Source organism: Amblyomma americanum, chromosome 6 (assembly GCF_052857255.1).
Source record: "Amblyomma americanum isolate KBUSLIRL-KWMA chromosome 6, ASM5285725v1, whole genome shotgun sequence".
Lineage (NCBI taxonomy): Eukaryota > Metazoa > Arthropoda > Arachnida > Ixodida > Ixodidae > Amblyomma > Amblyomma americanum.
In genome coordinates this window covers 111,728,949-111,736,928 of record NC_135502.1, presented here as the reverse complement: position 1 = coordinate 111,736,928, position 7,980 = coordinate 111,728,949, and positions in this window count along the sequence as shown.

The following is a 7,980-nucleotide window of genomic DNA, read 5'->3' as shown; positions in this document are numbered from 1 at the left end:
AGCGTTCACTATATGGCAATAAAAGAACCACATTATTTACGACATGAAGGATGCAAAATTCACCTGAAACAAAGCAATCGCTTCTAGGTGCGGCACACTCACTGAAAAACCTACAAGTCCCTTTGCACACGATTGTTAAGCAGATTCATTACACCACTATCACCAGCCCTCTACAAGACGGCTTCTTTCACAAGCTGGGGCAGTAAGCATCTGCAAGCAAAATTTCATTAGTGCAAGAGCAGGTCAGTCGAAGAGTGCAGTAGCTAACATCTTTTTGATCTACAGACGGTGGAGACAACTTGAGAGAAATTCAAAGTTTTTCACCCAGTGAATCCGGGCACCAAGATAAGGAAAAGCTTGTACGCGTTTATCACTGGTGGGTAGCTGGGAGCTCTAGGGATCAAGCTCCACACTTTTCATTTGAGGTAAATGCTGATACCACTGGGCCACTACAGGAGTCTGCATCCTGCGGAAGGGGCGTAGCCAGGAGGGGGGGGGGATGCTTGTGGTGTTTCAGCCCCCCCCCCCCCAAATTTTTTCAAACTGTCCCGCACCGCTGACCAAAACAATGACCGGTTCTGGAAGTCATTCTAGATTTTGCCACCTACAGTGTCTTTTTCAGACTAGAGAAGTCATTTTGGCACGAACGTTGCTAACTCTGGTTTGATTTTGTGGAAACTCAAATGCACCTGGGGTCATGTAAAGCAAGGGGCCCCATCCTAGCACAAACTTTCAAGGGCCTATCGATGGCTCGCTGTTGCGACTAAAATTTCGGTGCAATTACTCGCAATACATGACCGGTGACAGCTGCTGCTGCTCAGTACAATTTTTATTTATTTTTATTTATGGCACGAAGGACAGCATCGTAGAGATTTTTCCCTGGCCGTTGCATATGTACAAACATGTAAAGGTTCCTCAACGACAAACATTCATTAAAATATTTGTCCTCTACTTGCTAATTTCATGCCTTTACGTTTTTCATATCAGCGGCATGCACTGCTTTACTGGTTTCAGACTGATATAGTTTTATACTTCGTGGGATATTTTCTTTACTTAATAAATACGCAAAAACATGGAAGCATTGGTATCAGTTATGTCTGCCACGAGTGAACAATAAGGGGATACATAGTTGGTATGACTTGCTTACAAGAAATTAAACTGACCAGGGGACAAGACACAGAAGAGAAGCAAACAGGATGAGCTCGTCCTGTTTCCTTCCCTGCTGTCTTGTCCCCTGCTCAGTCTTATGTTTTGTAATCATGTCTGCCATGATTTTAAGACACACGAATACATTCTTTTATTTAAAAAAATACATATTTCACTTGTCTAGACAGTATGTAGCGTTATCTAATACACAATGGCATTGCAATGGAAATGCAGTTATTATTGTTGCGTTTGAGCCTTCCACAAATTCTATGAGAAGGCCGTGCTGCAACATGAGCCCCCCTCCCCTTAACAAAATTTCTGGCTACGCCACTGTCCTGCGGGTCTCAGCTGTGAGGGATCACATCAGTACTGTGTCTTGTCCCCTCTTCTCCTTTTTGGCTTCGTGCCATTGCGCTGGTTTACAAAGAATAATAACACTTATTGCCTTTGCACGGTGCATAAAAATAGTGCACTACAATTTGTGCCGTGCTAAAATAGTCACTGTAGTGTAGTAACTTGTAGGATACGGTAACGCGTCAGAAGTGGATTTAGAATGCATCATTTTCAGGTACTGCACATATGCAAGCGTGGTGTAAAACTCCAGTACAGGAAGAAAAAAGCTAATGAAACAATTCATTCATCCCAAGTGCATCTGTCTGTCTGTTGTTGCCAGGAAGGAAGAAAAGGAAAGTGCACAGGCCTGCTCACTGGCTCTAGCCGAGCCACAATCGCTACCACGTGCAGATAGTAGGAGAGTTGAAAGATGGGATAGAAAGACAGGATAGTAAAGAGGCGCTAAAGACGAGGCCGATCCCTGAGGTAGTGCAATACCAGGCCAACCGATGGCGGGAGTGAAGCCTCCTTCAAACTCTCCGCCACATTTCCAAAAATAAACCCAACTGAACCCGTAACAGATACTCTACGGGGTCCGGACATTATTTGGAATTGCCCCCGGATCTAACGAGAAGGGTTCAGCTTAAGTTAAGGACAACACGGCAAGCCAGGTAAAGAAAAATTATAGGTGTAACGTTAAGAGACTGGAAGCGGGCAGAGTGGGTAAGGGAACAAGCGCGTGTTAATGACATCCTAGTTGAAATCAAGAGGAAGAAATGGGCTTGGGCAGGGCATATAATGCAAAGGCAAGATAACCGCTGGTCGTTAAGGGTGACAGAGTGGATTCCAAGAGAAGGCAAGCGTAGCGGGGGCGGAGAAGGTTAGGTGGGCGGATGAGATTAAGAAGTCTGCAGGAATAGGGTGGGCGCAGCTCGCAAAGGACAGGGTTAATAGGAGACACATACGAGAGGCCTTTGCCCTGCAGTGGGTGTAGTCAGGCTGATGATGATGTCCCGGGATCTATCGTCGAAATTTCTGATATTTCTGCATCCAAGTCTGCATTCACTCTAACCTGCTGCTGTCATAAACCCAAGGAACGCTAGACTTCATTTTACCTCCATCAACAGCTACAACTCCACTTACTCTAGTCGGTTCTGGGGTACCACAGGGGAGCGTTCTTGGTCCACTCCTCTTTTTAATATATGTTAATGATTTACCTAACTCTGTGTCTACTCAAGTTCAGCTCTTTGCTGATGACTATGTGATATACCGTAATATTGTTTCTATCACTGATCAACAATGTTTGCAAACTGACCTTGATGCAGTAACCTCATGGTGCACATCTTGGCTTATGCCGCTCAATACTTCTAAAACTAATCTTATGTCTATCACTTGCAGTTCTTGCATTCCCACAACTTATTTCTTAAATAACGATTCTTTCGAACTTGGAACTATTTACAAGTACCTCGGAAGTCGCATGCATTCAGACTTAACATGGCTTAACCACATTAATCTGAATTTAGCGTCTGCCAACCTCTGACTCGGCCCGCTAAAGCATAACCTCAGACTGGCTCCCTCGCACCTGAAGAAAGTTAAGTTCATAACAGTCATTTGTCCGAAGATGAATATGCATCAGCCATCTGGGATCTTGACCAAGCCTACCTCATAGCTAACATTGAGTCCTTGCAGAACCATGCTGCACGTTTTGTTTTTTCACACTACTCACATGCTACCAGCGTCACTGCTTTAAAAAATCGCGGTGAATTAGAAGGCTTGTCTCACTGCCATAAACTATCATGACTACCACTTTTCTATTAACTGCATCACCATCCATCTCCTCACCACGATTCTTTCCAATCGCCATCAGCCTTCTTTCCGCGGCTCAACCATCCCCACAAAGTTAAACGCATCAAGTGTCGTTCATCTGCATTTGCCAAGTCAATCATGCCACGCACTATCATGGAGTGGAACAATTTACCAGCACATAGAGCCATTGAATCTAACGCCTCCGCATTTTTTGATCTCATCCGCAGAGACGTTGGCATTTGAAATGTTTCCAGTTTCCATGTTTTCTATTTGCTGTACTTTTGCGATTACTTCTGTTCTTTTCGTGCCTTATACGTACACTGTAGTATTCTTAATTTCTGTTATGCCTTATCATTTTCTTTAAACCTATAATTTGTATTGTATTGTTTCCTATTGCCTGTTTCTTTATTTACTCTCTGGTGCTTAATTATATTCTCATGTTATACCTTACCTGTTTTTTGCTCCTTTGCTTGTTAATTATGCTCTTTATACAAGTTTTTTACAGTGACCCTTCCCCCCCTATGTTACATCCTCAAAGGAGCACCTTTAGCTTTATCCCTCATGTAAAGCCCTCACCCAAGGGCCCTTGAGGTATTTGTAATAAATAGATAAACTGCAGCACTGCCATTTTTGCTTTTTTATAGTTAATTTCCTGATCCAGCCAATCTTTTTAAAAAACAGTTCCTGTTCTTGTTCTGTATATGTGCATGTTGATGCTTTTTTAGAGTGGTACCATTTTTTTTTAATGTTTACAAAAGTTGTTGTTATGCCTTCTATGCTTATCTTATTTTTCTAGCCTCTCTTATTTACTGTTCTGATGTAACCTTTCTTCATTTCTTGTGACACTCATTTATTTTGATTTATATGTTTATATACTGCTGTATTTTTGTTTCACTTTCATATGTAACCCACTCCTTTCTGTAATGCCCTTGAGCCCTAAGGGTAATGAAATAAATAGAATAAAAATTGTGCACAGTACACAGGCCTAGAGAGGGGAAAGTGGCTGTATCCCAACTTGAAGACCTACTAGGGAGGCTGGTTGATATTTCATCGTAAGGTTTTGGAACACGCTAACTGGCACGAAACACACACACACACACGACGATGTGCTACCAGCAACTGTTTATTTTTCGGAAAAGACATGAGCATAAAAATAGACCATAATGTCAACCATGTGCAACAAGATGTACAGTAGCCCTAGAACCGTGCCTTCAAGTGTAAAAACAAAAAGAGCTAGAAAGCAAACATGAAAAAACCTTGTCACCCAACACGTGCATATTAGAAAACCTTAAGGCTATTGTAACGCCGCGCTTCATCAAAGCATACATTTTTTTTCCCCCTTAGCTTGCGGTCACTGTGAGCCTCCGGTCTGCGTGGAGAGCTCTCAGTGAAGCTCCGAGCTCCCCCCTACCTGCGTGACCCTCTCCCGCAAACAGCAGCAAAGGCACAGGAATCATTTGCCGCTTGACAGCACCGCTGTGAGGGTCGAAGGCTCCTAGCTTTGTTAAGCGGCCCAAGAAAGCATGCAAGGCGCACACAACGAGCACGTGGTGCCGCTTGGTCTTAGGCAGCACTCCCACGGCGGCAAATCGCCATACTGCGCGTCTACGGAAATATGCGAACCGCGTCGCATTCCGTGATGGGCCCCCATTTTTTTGGCATTCTCGATGGCACCGAAGCGTCGCGGGTCTCCGCCATCTGACATTCCTGCGGCGAGCTAGTAGATTAGTGGTCCCGCCAATTAGCTGAAAAAAAAAACTTTTCATCCTTCAAGAGGCGACGCGCAGGTGAGAAGGTTTTCAGAATGTTTTCGGTATGTGTTCCTTTTCCTTTTTAGCCACGCCCCGGGCTCGAAGTTGGGTCCAACCTTCAGGGGCCGTGGCTACCTGCATTGGTTATCGAAGCTTAGGGCGGGCCTCGAAATATGACCGCCCTAACTTCTTTGTTTGCAAAAGCTTTAAAATTGCATGTAAAATCATTGGAGAGCACTCCTGTCTAGTTGAGCTAGAGGCTCCGTGCAGTGGCACGTAACTCGACAACCCTAGACTCTAACCTCGGGTCGATGAGTAAGGGCTTGTAGCCAGTGTCTCTCTGTGTGAGAACTGTCTTTCTAAGTTGAAGCTTCACTGTCTGTGTGACTCAACTTGTAACGCAGTTTTCCCTTGTACATCCTGTAAATATATTCCCTCTTTGACCTTCAGCTGCACATCTCCCTTCATCACCGCCGAACAACAACGTTTGGAAGGGTCTGCGCCCTTCCGAAGAACCCAATGGACCATCAAAAAAAAATAACTCCAGCAGCACGACAGAATTCGGCGACCGTCAGCCCCGAGCTGACACCACCCGCAGGCCCGGCAATGTCCAGGCACCGGGTAACACCCAGCTCGCGGTAGCCACTCGGGAAGACCAGAAGGAATCGATCTCCGGCACCAGCCAAGTTGACAAGGTACCCCAGCTCACCGACCCCAAGGCGGTGAGCCCACGTTGCTCTTCCCAAGCAGCCTCTTGCAAACAATTATTAATTGATCTGCCAGCTGCCACGGTAGGCATTTTTCCCGTGGCCCATCGCCCATGGCCAATGACACTGATGCCAGCTTTTCTGCGACACGGGACTTTCAATGCTACAGCATTAAAACAGCGTAAGCTGTCAGGAGTGCAGCCGGTGCCACTGTGAACTTCACACGCTTGACTGTTTCAAGATTATTCACAAAGAAGAAAAATGTTACTTGCTCTAGATCTGCGACTGTCTTGAAAGCTTAATAAAATAAATAAACATTATCATTCTGAAACGAAATTAGCAAGCTGCACCTGAAAGATATAAGAAAAAGCTCTAGAAAGTGCACGGAGAGCCGGGTGAAGGAACATGACCAAAACAAGATATAAGAGAGAAGCCTTATCAGCTCAGAGTATGCATTGATGCAGAGAGTCATAACAAAACACTGTGGTGAGAGAAGCACTCACCACTAGTGCTGGACGCCATCTCCAAACTTAATCTGATGAATGGATCCATAATAGCGTCGTGTCCTGGAGCGGCAAAGTAAGCTGACTGCATACCCGACCGCGGCGGCTGTCTTTTTATGGAGGAAAAACGCTAAGGCGCCCGTGTGTTGTGCGATGTCAGTGCACATGTCAGTGCACGTTAAAGATCCCCAGGTGGTCGAAATTATTCCGGAGCCCTCCACTACGGCACCTCTTCTTCCTTTCTTCTTTCACTCCTTCCATTATCCCTTCCCTTACGGTTCAGGTGTCCAAGGATATATGAGACAGATACTGCGCCATTTCCTTTCCCCAAAAAACCAATTATTATTGTTATTATTCAACTCACCATGACTGTGGAAATATTTCAGAAACCACTTCAGGCACCATTTGATGGTCTCGAACCCAGCATGCATGTCACACACAGAACAACAGAAGGTGAAGAAGCTATTCAAGCGAAACGGAGGACAAGGAATTTGAATCAACAGGGAGAACCCATAGCTGAAAGCCAAATAAGTCATCTTCTTTCAGGCACTAACAACCCCTGCAAAGCTCACAACTTAGCCTGTTCCATCTGCCAGAATGCTGTAGTGCTTTGGGCTTGATCACAAGATCGCAGGTATCACATCAGGAATGTGGAGATAAACAGGAATTAGGAATATGAGAGTGATGGAGACCCCTCAGCTCAGTGCAGACATTTTCAATGAAACACAGTCCTCTTTGTAGTGAGGAGAAAGCTATGGAGAGAGTGAAGGCAATGTAGATTGCTTCACACTGTGTACAAGCCTGAACTACACCAGGAGGAGGAAGGGACGACGGAGGTGAAGAGCGGAAAGAGAGAGACAAAGAAGGGCACATAATGCATACCATACACAGGTTAGAGCATGGGTGGGTGGTTGCAACCCATTTATGCTCAGGACCATGGTCTCTCAACCTACCTGCACACTACAGGAGCAGTGGCAAATCCCTTGGCTTGCTCACAAACATTGAGCATTGGGCTAGTTGGTTCAGCATGACTGAAAAACGGAAAAGCAGTGCAAAGACAGGGAGGAAGGAAAAAAGCCATGGATGATAGAGAGAGCCGGCTTAAAAATGCGTCCATTTTTCATCTTGCTAAGAGGAAATTCAAGTTGGAACCAGAAAACAAAAGAACAATGCATACACGGTGATATAGGAAGGAGAAGAGTTTCAGCTCGAACTGAATGGTGCCATACATTCGCAGAAAGAGTAATGGAATTCTAATTCTGAAAACACACGATGTACAGGGCAAACAAAAAACAGCGATCACCGTACACTACAAATGATGCCCACTTATTCCTTATTCAGAATATAATTTGTAAGATCAGCCTTGAGTCAATGATAGAAAGGCAAAACCATTTTAGGAACACAAAAGATGACTTTGGTCCAAAGCGAAAACTTAGAAAAGATGGTTCCATTGCATATTTCACTGTTAATATAATTTTGCACCCATGTTTGCAAGGCATACTTACTGCACTGTACCAACTCACTCGCAGCACGGCATAGCAAAGCATGAGCGGCCAGATCTGTTCAATATTCACAGAGGCAAGGCAGCAATGTGGGCTAGTTAATTATACATTTGGTGCGAATAACGCGCTACACACTAACAAAACGACAACTGGAAGAACACACAGCTGTTGACAATGAATTGATTGCTTCAGCATGTGACGGGATGTATTTCTGTACCCTCGTACCAGAATA